At 35.8% G+C, this 14,356-nt stretch overlaps 1 pseudogene; it reads right to left on the reverse strand.

The window, feature by feature from the left end:
* Positions 1 to 6,467: 6,467 nt before the first annotated feature.
* Positions 6,468 to 7,468, reverse strand: LOC143402148 (olfactory receptor 2B11-like; annotated as a pseudogene).
* Positions 7,469 to 14,356: the final 6,888 nt, after the last annotated feature.

Raw genomic sequence — 14,356 nt, forward strand, 5'->3', positions numbered from 1 at the left:
CAGTTAATCTTATCTCTGTTCTTGTTTTGCATAGTCCATCAAGCAGGATGGAGATAATTAAACCATCAGAAAAGTATGATTTCAAAGTTAATTATGCTTTCTGTGCTATAGAGGACCCAAACTCTGAAATCATAGAAAATGCACCCTAAGTTTGATTGAGTCACAATGGCCTTGATTAAGAAAAATAGAGTCCCTGACTATATTGCCTGCCAACATTGTTTTTTTAGCACTAGCAAATCAGTTAATCTTCACTTTCTCTTACAATAAACTGTCTTCTCCCTATTTTTAATTTTGTACAGAAACAGTTTTCTAGGGAGATGATCTGTGCAAATCAAACTGCCTCTCAGAATATATCAAAACATGCTCCTCCTGTACTCCCAGCCTGACTATCTGAGATCACCAAAGGAGGACTTCACCTGAGCCTCAAGCCTCCTCCCACATATACCCCTCTTAAGCACCAAACACCAGGATCCTTTTCTAACCACCAGGATCCCCATGTTCTCTTCCAGAACTCTGAAAGTAGGGGTCCTCCTATGTCACTCTTTCTCAATAGAATTAGCCAGATCCAATATTATCACCCTCAATTCATTTTATCCTTTCAGAGTTGGGAATGAAATTGATAAACCCTCTAAGAAAATGTGTAACCTGGAAGGAGGGAGGGAGAGAAAAGCCCAAATTTTGATCCTTTTAATCAATCATTTCCCAGTGACAGAACAAGCCCCAGAAGAGAGGTAACCATCAGTCCAAGATAGCAGTCCCTGGGAGGAGGGATCCTTTCTGAAATAAATTCCCTGAGTGTCAATGAAACTAACCATCAATATTGTCCCTTTGTCAATAAAATTACCCCAGGAGGTCAGATGAGCACTGGACTCTGAACCCTGAACCCTCCATTCCTGCCCTGTAAAAACTGCCTAATTAAAAACCATGCTCAGTAAAAACAAGTTCCAGATGTTTGCAACATTTGTCCACATCCTGTTAAACTCCTCAAAAACTTAGACACACATATAAGCCCACAATTTTCTTAAAATCAGTGCCATTTTCTGTCCAGAAAGTGTGCCCATCTAATGACTGATTCCACTGGTGAATAAAGGCTTTGCTGAATTCTTGAGGCACCCATCTCAGTCATTTTTGTGCTTACAGGGATTATCTCTGAAATGGTCAAAATTTAACAAGGATGAATGTTCACTGCTCATGTCTTACTGTCCTTTTTTCACTTTTTCTTTGGCTGTGTACTGCTTGAGTTTGGGGATTCTTAAACCCATCTGGAACTAAAGGTGTCTGTATAAACTCTCAGCTTCCCTTATCACCAGTATAAGTTAATGTGCAATAGGATTTATTGACCATGTGTGGTTCATCTGGACAGACTAGATTGATGTACTCCCAGGGTAGGGCTGATACAAATTTCTAAATGGGAAGTTTCAGCATCTGGTGCATAGTGCTTAACTCTGACTGGAAATGTAAAACTTTTTCAGGTGAAATATGCTGGTGGAGAAATTAGATCACCATCCCTTAGTGTCAGTTAGAATTCAATCTCTGCTGGATATATGGATTTCAGGGGCCTCCACATGTGAGGCCCTGGGTTTGATTTTCAGCACCACATAAAAATAAATAAAAATAAAAATATTGTGTCCAACTACTTCTATTTCTCATAATTTTCCATATATTTTGCAATTTTAGAACTTAATGTATTCAAAGATCACATTGTTACAGTAATTAATCAAATGTAACTGCTTTCCTATTTAATCTGCTCTATGTTTTATTAAATAAGTCTTAAATTTAAGGTTGTACAGGGCTTGGTTTGTGGCTCAGTGGTAGAGTGCTCACCTAGTACATGTGAGGCTCGATCCTCAGCACCACCTAAAAATAAATAAAAATAAAAATATTGTGACCAACTAAAAAATAAATATTAAAAAAAAACCTTTAAGGTTTTACATAATGTCAACATTTAAAATACTCTGAGTTTTTCACCACACCAGTTCAAATTCTTCAATATTACCATTGTTTGGGTCTCTTATTGTGGTTCAACAGATATGCCATTTTCAATTTTACATATGTGTAATGTTCAGCTTGAAATTTTTCAATGTTCATTATTTGAGATGGATAATCTTAAATTTCCATCATCTTTTCAAATAGGAAATACTGGAGGAAGCATGCATTTTTGTAATTAATGCATTTATTAGAGTTGACCGTGTTGTACATAATAAAATTATACTACATTATTATTCAATTTAAAGTAAGTAAATAAATAACAATTATCTCAATGGAAACAATTTATGTATAAGTAAAAGTTTGGGAGTTCTGTCACAAACTACATCTTGGATGAATTTTGATAATGTTTTGCTAAATATGTACTAAGTTAAATACTGTATTATTCCACTTATATGAGTTACCTAAGGTAGTCAAATTCATAGAAATAAATTTCTAACTTTCAATTTAGAGTTGAAAGTATATGAATTTATTTGTTTTGTTTTTTGGTACGAGGTTTGAACACAGGGGTGCTTAACCACTGAGCCACATCCCCAGCACTTTTTATTTTTTATTTTGAGACAGCAAGGTACTAAGAAACCTACTAGACCACAAGTTCTGAAGCTATCTGCCTCTACCTCCTGAGCCAAGGAATTTCAAGCATGCGCCACCTGGCTGAATTTATTTTTCAATGGGTACAAAGTTTTAGTTTGTGCAGATCAAAAGATTTCTGGAGAGGTATGGTAGTAATGCTTGCATTATTACCATAATGAGAATCTACTTAGTGCCAGTGAAACATGCATCCCCCAAAATGTTAGATGTTTAATGTTATGTTTTGCACACTTTACCACAATTGAAACATTAATTTTTAATTTCAAAAGTAAAGAAAATAACAACAAAAAAAGAAAAAGAAAAAGGCTCTCAAATTCAAGTCCTAACATAAACTATACACATTCAAGAATCAATGTGCCTTACTTCATTACTGACAATGGTGGTTTATACTTACTTTGAAGGGTTTTTAAAAGATGAGAATATTTCAAATAAAATGTGTAAAATATTCACAAACTCATGGCAGTTTTTTCAAATAAGATAATTGTCTTTCTAGTATATCCTCTTTATTTTTGTATTCCCCAAGCAAGTATTATATTCCTGCATAATCCTACTACCTGTTCTAGTTTCTGACAAATACCCTTGGAAGATAACTATTTCTTTAGGCCAACATAGTTAGTTTCCTTTTTGTTCCAAAAACATATATTTGCATTTTAGTGCTTTTTTCATTGTATGTTGTATATAGCTCACTTTTTTCTTAAGAAGAAATTTAGAGAGGTGATAACCTGGAAGAGACATGATGGGACAACTAAAGCAAATACACAGAAGAGTTAAGAAAATGGAAGTGCTAAGATATTGTGGTTGGTATGAGATTTGATGATGGTTTTAAGGGAGGTATATAGTGTGTTGTCTGAAAAGGAAGTGTTATTGTGTGAAATAAAATAAAACCTCAGTAGTTATATGAATTTCCTGTCTGTGTAAAATAAGTAAATCTCAGTATGTACAAGAAACTGAGACCTCAAGTTCAGTAGGTAAATATTGATATAACCAAAAACGTTTAAAATTTTTTTGAGGTTCATCTAAATAAAAATAGAGAAGTTTATATTTTAGTTTCTTAAATGGCTGTTTAAATTATTTAATTCTCTATCCAATGAAGTTTCTTTTTGTGTTCATGTGTATTGTACACATGGAAATAAAGTATCTGCTAGAAATACTCTATGTAATGTGTAAATACTTTTAATATTATTCAATGTGAGAGACTGGGTAAAATTGTTATCCATTATTCCCAAAGCCACTGACCTAGGTATTTCTGAAGTTTAGGACAGGCTCACTGAAGAGAAATGGACTCTATATTTCAGTTGTATATTAGGCAATATGATGTACAGATATGCCTACTTTGTTTGAGAATGAATGGCTCACAAACAAATGTCTTTTTACTTAACCTTACTTCAATAAATGTTCCCCAATAAAATAAGCAAAGAATTACACTAGCATTTTTCAAACTTTAAAAAAAATAAAGACCAAATAACTGTATTCCACATATGCATCTATAAGAATGAGCTTAAGAACATTAGTTTTTCAGTTGATAAAGTGTGTCAAGGAAAAAACAAAAGCTCGTTAGGGGAATAATGGAATAATAGTAGAAAATAGAGAGAATGCTTTGTGGACATGTTATTTGTATGCTTTTGGAGAAAATTCTTAAATGGCTAATTGAATATTCATTCTTCAATGAAGTTACATCTTGTATTTATGTGATATATATATATATATATATATATATATATATATATATATATATATATATATATATATATATGTTTCTGTTCAGGTAAAAATAGTGCATATCCTAAATATATATTGTTGTTTGATAATAATTTGAAAATAAAGTATTTACTTTTAATATAACATTAGATCATCAGTTATTGATGTTTTTATCTAGTACCCTTTCTTCCAACAAATCTGACATATATTTTCTTACTCTACCATAGCTAAAGATTTTCCACTCAATACTCATACTCCAGTCTTCTCTGGGACTCCTCTAAGGCATTAGTGACATGAGTGTAAAAGTTTGGAAATATATTAAACTATATTGATCATAAAGACATTTGTTGAGTCAGATTCCTGCTGTACATTCATTTTATTCCTCCTTCTGGAATAGGGTATACAATTGACTTTGCAGTTATAAGCCTGTGCAGCTGTTAGGTTATCTTTAATGTGGAAAAATTCAGTTCTAATACATCTTGACTTCTACTGGTCTAAATTCCCTAAATGGGTATCTGTGTTTTAAAATTTTTATTATTTTTTTCAATACCCAAATTTTCAATTATTCACATGATTTTCTGTCTTGCATTTGTTCCAGGATTGTCCTATTTACATGTGACAATGAGAAATATATTTCATCATCCTCCTTGCAAAAGCCATCTCAAGAGTGGTCATGCTTTCTATCAAGGGTACAACACATATTCACCTTCAGATAAAAATACATTCCTTTCTTTCAACAGAGTTTATGTAAAGATAAGTAAAGCACCCTTCATGCTATAATATACTGAACATATGTATCTTGGAGATGTGAAACAGTCCAGCCCAAATAAAACACCTCTGTGATTTTTCCCCACCACTTCTTTCAGTATTCTTGATCTTCAGATTTTTGTATAGAATTTTGGAAGGCCCTGGCATTTGGAATGACATTCACATTTCTCTAATGAGTAACCTCTACAGGGCTAGGTGATAATAATCAACATTCACCAAAGACAGAGAACAACTTAAGAAAAAATTTGGAACAACTGTTTCCAGTGTCTCTATATAATATTGTGTTTGACAAAAATCTTTCAGTATTATTTTCCCAAAAGTATTTTACCATTTGTATAAGTTAGATAAATAATATTATCTATTTTACCATATGTATAAGATAGTTAAATAATATCTTTAAACACTTTCATAAGATATCATTTAACATCAAAGAATACTTATTTCCCTAAGTCCTTGGTGTGCATGTACAAAATTGAAAAGCTTTTTCCGACAACAAGTCAGTACCTGCCAGAAATTAGACAAATTTTAAAGTTACTAAAATTTTTTCAGAGTTCAATGCTCTTAAGACCCAATCCAACAAAGCTGATCTGTTTTGATTTTTAAAACAACATATCAGTTGGATTAGATCCTAAACTTTAAACAACAAATGTATATATATATATATTTTAAATCAATGTATTTACCAAATACATTGGTGGGGACATTGCTACTCAGGCTATAGAAAAGCAAGGAACTCTTTTCTACAGATTTCAGATGTTATCTAGAGTTTTTTTTTGTTTTTGTTTTTGTTTTGTTGTTGTTGTTGTTTGGTTTGGTTTTTTTTTAGCTTTAAGGCTGGTGAGAGCTAGAGGTCTGCTAAGGTTAGCAATACCTTCCAAGTTTTACCTAATGGTGATGATGTGATCTCTTCAATGATGATGATTCTGCTCTCCAAGAATGAGTCTGAAGAATGTTTAATACAGGTAAATCTTCATAGAGCCTCAGTTCCACAGAAGCAATAGCATTAACTTTAACTGAGATTGAAAAATATTTGACAGTCATGATTTTTTGAAAGCACACAGTGTTTCACACAGAATAAGGAGTCTAGCCAGGTTGTGCACACATACATGGGCAAATGTCACAAAGCATGATGAAATGTTTTTCAGGTGAACTGATAGGAAGCTCATTTATGAATGGCTGCAATGCTATTGTTAACATGATCTAATCAGTTTGTGTTAGAATTTATTGTTATTTTAAAATTACTAAACAAAGTTTCTATTACATTCTGTATTTCCCAAAATAGAACTTTTTAAATATATTTCCACAATTAGAGTGTCCATGTAGGTGCATACTAACTGACTTTCATTTTTTGTTTACATGATTACAAAGAATGCTATAAACATTACCATTTTTGAAAACAAGATGGAACATGATATAGCATTATATCAAGGAAACCCATAAACCAATTCTAATTCTTTAAATAATTTATTTTGATGTCTCCCAGCATCACTTGGAAGTGCATTTTCACTTATTGCATCCTTATTCCTCAGTGTGTAGATGAAGGGGTTGAGTGTAGGAATCACTACTGCGTTGAGTGTAGGAATCACTACTGCATAGAAGAGTGTCATGAACTTGGGCTGGTTCCTTGAGATGGAAGAGGGTGGCTGAAGGTACATGCTAATGACTGGGCCATAAAATAAGAAAACTACAATAAGATTAGAGGAACATGTCCCAAAGGCCTTTTTCCTTCCTTCAGAAGATTTAATCTTAAGTATGGCATGTCCAATACTAGCATAGGAAGCAAGAATTAAACACAGAGGAATAGCTACTATAAAAATGCACACCACAGAGAGGGAGAGCTCATTAGCCTCCTTTTCCCCACAGGCAGTCTTTATCAGAACTGGAATCTCACAGAAAAAGTGATCCAGTTTATTGATGCCAGACAATGGCAACTGTAATGTTAGACTGATCTCAAAAGCACCATAAGTAATTCCGCTCATCCACACAATGGACACTAATAGGATACAGATGTGCTGATTCATGATGAGGGTGTAGTGCAGAGGTCTGCAGATGGCCACATAGCAATCAAAAGACATAAGAGCCAGAAGAAGACATTCTGTGGCTCCCACTGTGCTGAAAAAATAAACCTGAACTGCACACCCCACGTAGCTGATGGTTTTCTTAGAGCTTCCCAGGTTAAACAGCATCTGAGGCACAATGCTTGTGGTTAAACAGATGTCCAGAAAGGAGAGGTTGGTGAGGAAGAAATACATGGGACTTTGGAGACGTGGGTCTAACTTGGACACCAGAATGATGGCAATGTTTCCCATCATACCCATGGGGTATATTATAAAAACAATAACAAATAGAGGAAACTCTAGCCAAGGATATCAGCAAAGCCTACTAGGATGAATTCTTTAGGGTAACTTTCATTAATTAGAACCATTCTCTTCTTAATTTTCCTACAGTAAGAAATTTTTTTTAAAAAGTTGAGTAATTAAGAATGATTAGTATGTCTTGGCTACTTTAGAAGATTGCTCCACTGAAGGTGGATACTACCGGGCAATTGGATCAGGGTGTTGTTAGTAGCTAGGTATTTGGGAGTCTTATAGACAGCCTCGAGATATTCACCTATTTGCATTTAGACAATTACACGCAATGGAAGATGTAATGCTTGGGATGAGAGTTGAGGGGTAAGGGGATGAAGGTGCTGTTAAAAAGATAAAAGGATGGAGGGAGAGATAGATTAGAGGGGAATGAAAAGAACAATAAAACTTGAAATGGGATAGAAAGAGAGAAAGAGTAGGGGGGAAAGGATCAGGGAGAGAATAAGGAGAGAGAAAAAAAATATATCGGCAGCATCAACCACAACAACAACAACAAAAAAAATAAAAATAAAAATAATAAAAATAAAAATAAAAAATAAAAAATAAAAAATAAATTAAAGTCTTGGAGATCCTCCTTCTTCTCTTCCAGTAGGTGGAGCTGTGCCCTCCAAGCGGAGCGTCTGCTCTGTACCTGCCGAGAGCTATCTCTGTAGGGCGTCTCCTGGGAGTCTCTCAGACTTGTCAGTCCCGAGCCATTTCACTTCTCCAGCTCTTAACCCCCTTCCTCCTGTCAGCCTGCCAGCCAGGTCCTGTTCCCCATAAGTGATTCTCCAGAGGTCTAGTTACACTTGCAGCCCCACCGTGTGTCCCTTTTAAGCCCCAGTGCTGTGGTAAACTGGCTGCTAAGACCCTGGCGGTCACCGCTGGTGATATGGGGGCCTTGGGGTCTGGGATCCCCTCTGCTTCCCTACGGACACGACCCCTGAGAAGTCAATGATGTTTCCTGGCTGCCTGTATCAGTATGGGAAGTCACGCACCTGCTGAAGTGGATTCTGCTGGGAAGGAATTCCGCCGGCTGAACTCCGATGACGTCACCTCTCAGCTATGGCGGGCCCCAGGCTCCTTGCTGTAGTGTCCGAGGGGAGGGGTGAAACTGGTCCGGCCCGGTTCGCCTCAGCTCCTGCGTCGTGGGGGCTTGGCTAAAGACTTCTTCCTGCCAAGCTGTGTCTCGGCATCTAGCAGGACCCAGTCACTTTTGCTGCGGGCGGGTGGACAGATCTGCAGCTGTGCCCGCGGTGCACGGACTGTGGAAGGTGAATCTGGTACTCCGCGTCTAGCGGCAGGGTCCCGCTCGTCCGGGTCACATAGACGTTTTTAAAAAAATCCTAGTAGCTCCCGGGCGGTCTCTCTTCAATGGAATTTTGTTAGGAGAATCTCCGTTGGAAGGATCCAAGAGTTATCCTTGCAACTTTATGCCCCCATCACTGGGAGTACAGTGAAAGTGCAGCCTCTCTGCCCGCCGCCATGTTGGATCCCCCCAAGAATGATAAGAACATAATTATGCCTTGAAATTCAGAAAGCATAGATGTAATGTAAAACTTGTGCAAAATTAACATAAATTGTCTGGCATCAGGTTTACCAAATTCCCTTCATGACAGTATAAATAAAAAGCAGTTACCTTCAGTATATTTGGTAATCATTCTGACACTGAATTTCCACTTTGTTATAATAAGCCAAACTAGCTATTTCTCTTTTTTTTTCTATTTTTAGTTGTAGATGGACACAATACCTTTATTTTGTTTATTTAGTTTTATGTGGTTCTGGGGATTAAACCCAGGGCTTCACACATGCTAGGCAAGTGCTCTACCACTGAGCTACACCCCAGTCCCCCAAACTAGCTATTTCTTTGGGTTACAACGAGGAATAAATAAAAAGTTGAAGCAACTGTGTATAAACCTCTAAAACACAAAAACTTATACTTGCATGTAAATCAGCAGAGAAGTTTGTTTACATTATGGCTTCCCCTACCCAGGTGTCTGATAGACTAGGTGTGGCATGAGGTGCTGGAATAATTTATTTTCAGACATACTGCTGAGAGACATTAAAGAAATATTGAAAAGCTTAAAAGCATTGAAGTTGTAGTCATTGTGGAAGGAGGAGAAAACTTGAACCTATGAAAATTATCAATATATTCTTATCCAACCAAATTAGATAGTCCATAAATCATATTATTTCCAAAGATAGGAATAAGAGTTTGGGCTGAAAGAGCTACTTCTTAGCTCTGAGAAGAACTGAGAAAGTTCAAACACTTTTAGCATTATTTTCCTAAACTATAAATTGAAGCAATGAATCTACCTCCTGGGATTCAAATGTTCAAGAATTTCTTTTTCTTTTTTTTTAATTTATTTTATTTTATTTTTTTTTCATCTTTTATACATTTGATTCAAGTGAGTTATGAACTTCCATTTTTACCCCAAATACAAATTGCAGAATCACATCAGTTACACATTCACAATGTTTACATAATGCCATATTAGTGACTGTTGTATAATGCTGCCTTTCCTATCCCCTACTATCCCCCCTCCCCTCCCCTCCCATCTTTCCTCTCTACCTCATCTTTTTTTGTTCAGTTCTCTCCCTTCCCCCCCTTTCCACTCACAACCTCTTATATGTGATTTCGTATAACGATGAGGGTTTCCTTCCGTTTCCATGCAATTTCCCTTCTCTCTCACTTTCCCTCCCACCACTCATCTCAGTTTAATGTTAATCTTTTCCTCATGCTCTTCCCCCCTGCTCAGTTCTTAGTTGCTCTCCTTAAATCAAAGAAGACATTTGGCATTTGTTTTTTAAGGATTGGCTAGCTTCACTTAGCATAATCTGCTCTAATGCCATCCATTTCCCTGCAAATTCCATGATTTTGTCATTTTTTAGTGTTGCATAATACTCCATTGTGTAGAGATACCACATTTTTTTTTTATCCATTCATCTATTGAAGGGCATCTAGGTTGGTTCCACAGTCTAGCTATTGTGAATTGTGCTGCTATGATCATTGATGTGGCAGTATCTCTATAGTATGCTATTTAAGGTCCTCAGGGAATAGTCCGAGGAGGGTGATAGCTGGGTCAAATGGTGGTTCCATTCCCAGCTTTCCCAGTAATCTCCATACTGCTTTCCATATTGACCGCACCAATTTGCAGTCCCACCAGCAATGTACAAGTGGACCCTTTTCCCCACATCCTCGCCAGCACTTATTGTTATTTGACAACATAATGGCTGTCATTCTTACTGGAGTGAGATGGTATCTTAGGGTGGTTTTGATTTGCATTGCTCTGACTGCTAGAGATGGTGAGCATTTTTTCATGTACTTATTGATTGATTGTATGTCCTCCTCTGAGAAGTGTCTGTTCAGGTCCTTGGCCCATTTGTTGATTGGGTTATTTGTTATCTTGTTGTTAAATTTTTTGAGTTCTTTGTATATTCTGGAAATTAGGGCTCTATCGAAGTGTGAGGAGTAAAGATTTGTTCCAAGGATGTAGGCTCCCTATTTACTTCTCTTATTGTTTCTCTTGCTGAGAAAAAACTTTTTAGTTTAAGTAAGTTCCATTTGTTTATTCTTGTTATTAAATCTTGGGCTATGGGCGTCCTATTAAGGAATTTGGAGCCCGACCCCACAATATGTAGATCGGAGCCAACTTTTTCTTCTATCAGGTGCAGGGTCTCTGATTTGATATCAAACTCTTTAATCCATTTTGAGGTAACTTTTGTGTATGGCGAGAGAAAGGGATTCAGTTTCATTTTGTTGCATATGGATTTCCAATTTTCCCAGCACCATTTGTTGAAGATGCTATCCTTCCTCCATTGCATGTTTTTAGCCCCTTTATCAAATATAAGAAAGTTGTAATTTTGTGGATTGGTTTCTGTTTCCTCTATTCTGTACCATTGATCCACCTGCCTCTTTTGGTACCAGTACCACGCTGTTTTTGTTACTATTGCTTTGTAGTACAGTTTGAACTCTGGTATTGCTATACCTCCAGATTCACACTTCCTTCTTAGAATTGCTTTTGCTATTCTGGGTCTTTTGTTATTCCATATGAATTTCATGATTGCTTTATCTATTTCTACAAGCAATGCCATTGGGATTTTGATTGGCATCACATTAAACCTGTACAGAACTTTGGGTAATATTGCCATTTTGATGATATTAGTTCTGCCTATCCATTAACAGGGTACATTTTTCCATCTTCTAAGATCTTCTTCTATCTCTCTCTTTAGGGTTCTGTAGTTTTCATTGTATAAATCTTTCACCTCTTTTGTTAGGTTGATTCCCAAGTATTTTTTTTTTGAGGATATTGTGAATGGAGTGGTTTTCCTCATTTCCATTTCAGAACTTTTGTTGCTGATATACAGGAATGCCTTTGATTTATGCGTGTTGATTTTATATCCTGCCACTTTGCTGAATTCATTTATTAACTCTAGCAGTTTCTTTGTAGACCCTTTTGGGTCTGTTAAATATATTATCATGTCATCCACAAATAGCAATAATTTAAGTTCTTCTTTTCCTATTTTTATGCCTTTAATTTCTTTCGTCTGTCTAATTGCTCTGGCTAGTATTTCAAGAACTAAATTGAATAGAAGTGGTGAGAGAGGGCATCCCTGTCTAGTTCCAGATTTTAGAGTGAATGCCTTCAGTTTTTCTCCATTTAGAATGATGCTAGCCTGAGGCTTAGCATATATAGCTTTTACAATGTTGAGGTAAGTTCCTGTTATCCCTAGTTTTTCTAGTGTTTTGAACATAAAGGGATGCTGTACTTTGTTGAATGCTTTTTCTGCATCTATCGAGATGATCATATGGTTCTTATCTTTAAGTCTATTGATGTGGTGAATAACGTTTATTGATTTCTGTATATTGAACCAGCCTTGCATCCCAGGGATGAATTCTTCCTGATCATGGTGCACAATTTTTTGATATGCTTTTTTATTTGATTCGCCAGAATTATATTGAGAATTTTTGCATCTAAGTTCATTAGAGATATTGGTCTGTAGTTTTCTTTCTTTGAAGTGTCTTTTTCTGGTTTCGGGATCAGGGTGATGTTGGCCTCATAGAATGAATTTGGAAGAGCTTCTTCTTTTTCTATTTCTTGAAATAGCTTGAAAAGTATTGGTATTAATTCTTCATTGAAGGTTTTGTAAAACTCTGCTGTATACCCATCCAGTCCAGGGCTTTTCTTGGTTGGTAGTATTTTGATGGCCTCTTCTATTTCTTCCTTTGTTATTGGTCTGTTTAAATTGTGTGTGTCTTCCTGACTCAATCTGGGAAGATCATATGACTTAAGAAATTTATCAATATCTTCACTATCTTCTATTTTATTGGAATACAGGGTTTCAAAATACTTTCTAATTATCTTCTGTATTTCTGTAGTGTCTGTTGTGATATTGCCTTTTTCACCCCGTATGTTAGTAATTTGAGTTCTCTCTCTTCTTCTCTTCGTTAGCATGGCTAAGGGTCTGTCGATCTTATTTATTTTTTCAAAGAACCAACTTTTAGTTTTATCAATTTTTTCAATGGTTTTTTTTTGGTTTCAATTTCATTGATTTCCGCTCTGATTTTAATTATTTCTTGTCTTCTACTACATTTGCTGTTGTTTTGCTCTTCGTTTTCTAGGGTTTTAAGATGTAGTTTGAGTTCATTTATTTGTTGTTTTTTTCTTTTTTTGAGGAATGAACTCCAGGAAATGAATTTCCCTCTTAAAACTGCTTTCATTGTGTCCCATAGATTCCGGTATGTTGTGTCGGTATTGTCGTTTATCTCTAAGAAATTTTTGATTTCCTCCTTTATATCTTCTGTAACCCATTGATCATTCAGTAACATATTGTTCATTTTCCAGGTGATACAGGATTTTTCCTTCCTTCTTTTATCATTGATTTCCAGTTTCATTCCATTATGGTCAGATATGGTGCATGGTATTATCTCCACACCTTTATATTTACTGAGAGTCGCCCTATGGCATAATATATGGTCTATCTTTGAGTAGGATTCATGTGCTGCTGAGAAAAATGTGTATCCACTTGATGATGGTTGATATATTCTATATATGATATATTCTATATATTCTATATATGTTAAGTCTAGGTTATTGATTGCGTTATTGAGTTTTATAGTTTCTTTGTTCAGCTTTTGTCTAGAGGATCTGTCCAATGGTGAGAGCGGTGTGTTGAAGTCCTCCATAATTATTGTGTTGTGGTCTATTTGACTCTTGAACTTGAGGAGAGTTTGTTTTATGAACGTTGCTGCACCATTGTTTGGTGCATACAAATTGATAATTGTTATGTCTTGATGGTGGATGGTTCCTTTTAACAGTATATAGTGTCCTTCTTTAATCCTTTTGATTACCTTAGTTTGAAGTTGATTTTATTCGATATGAGTATGGCCACTCCTGCTTGCTTCTGAGGGCCATGTGAGTGGTATGATTTTTCCCAACCTTTCACCTTCAGCCTGTGTATGTCTTTTTCTATCATATGAGTCTCCTGAAGGCAGCATATTGTTGGATTTGTTTTTTTAATCCAGGTTACTAGCCTATGTCTCTTGATTGGTGAATTTAAGCCATTAACATTTATGGTTACAATTGAAATATGGTTTGTACTTCCAGTCATGCTTATTTATTTATTTATTTTAGTTTGGCTAGTTTTCCCTCTTTGGTTATTTTTCTCCCCCTTTACTGAGATATCTCCCACTGTTAGTTTTGGGCGCTGTTTTTCAATTCCTCTTCTTGTAGTATTTTGCTCAAAATGCTTTGCAGTGCTGGTTTTCTGGCTGCGAATTCTTTTAGCCTTTGTTTATCATGAAATATTTTAATTTCATTGTCATATCTGAAGCTTAGTTTTGCTGGATACAGTATTCTTGGTTGGAATCCATTATTTTTCAGAGTTTGAAATACGTTGTTCCAGGATCTTCTCGCTTTCAATGTCTGTGATGAAAAATCAGTCGTTAACCTAATTGGTTTACCCCT

This window comes from Callospermophilus lateralis, chromosome 6 (genome assembly GCF_048772815.1).
Source record: "Callospermophilus lateralis isolate mCalLat2 chromosome 6, mCalLat2.hap1, whole genome shotgun sequence".
Lineage (NCBI taxonomy): Eukaryota > Metazoa > Chordata > Mammalia > Rodentia > Sciuridae > Callospermophilus > Callospermophilus lateralis.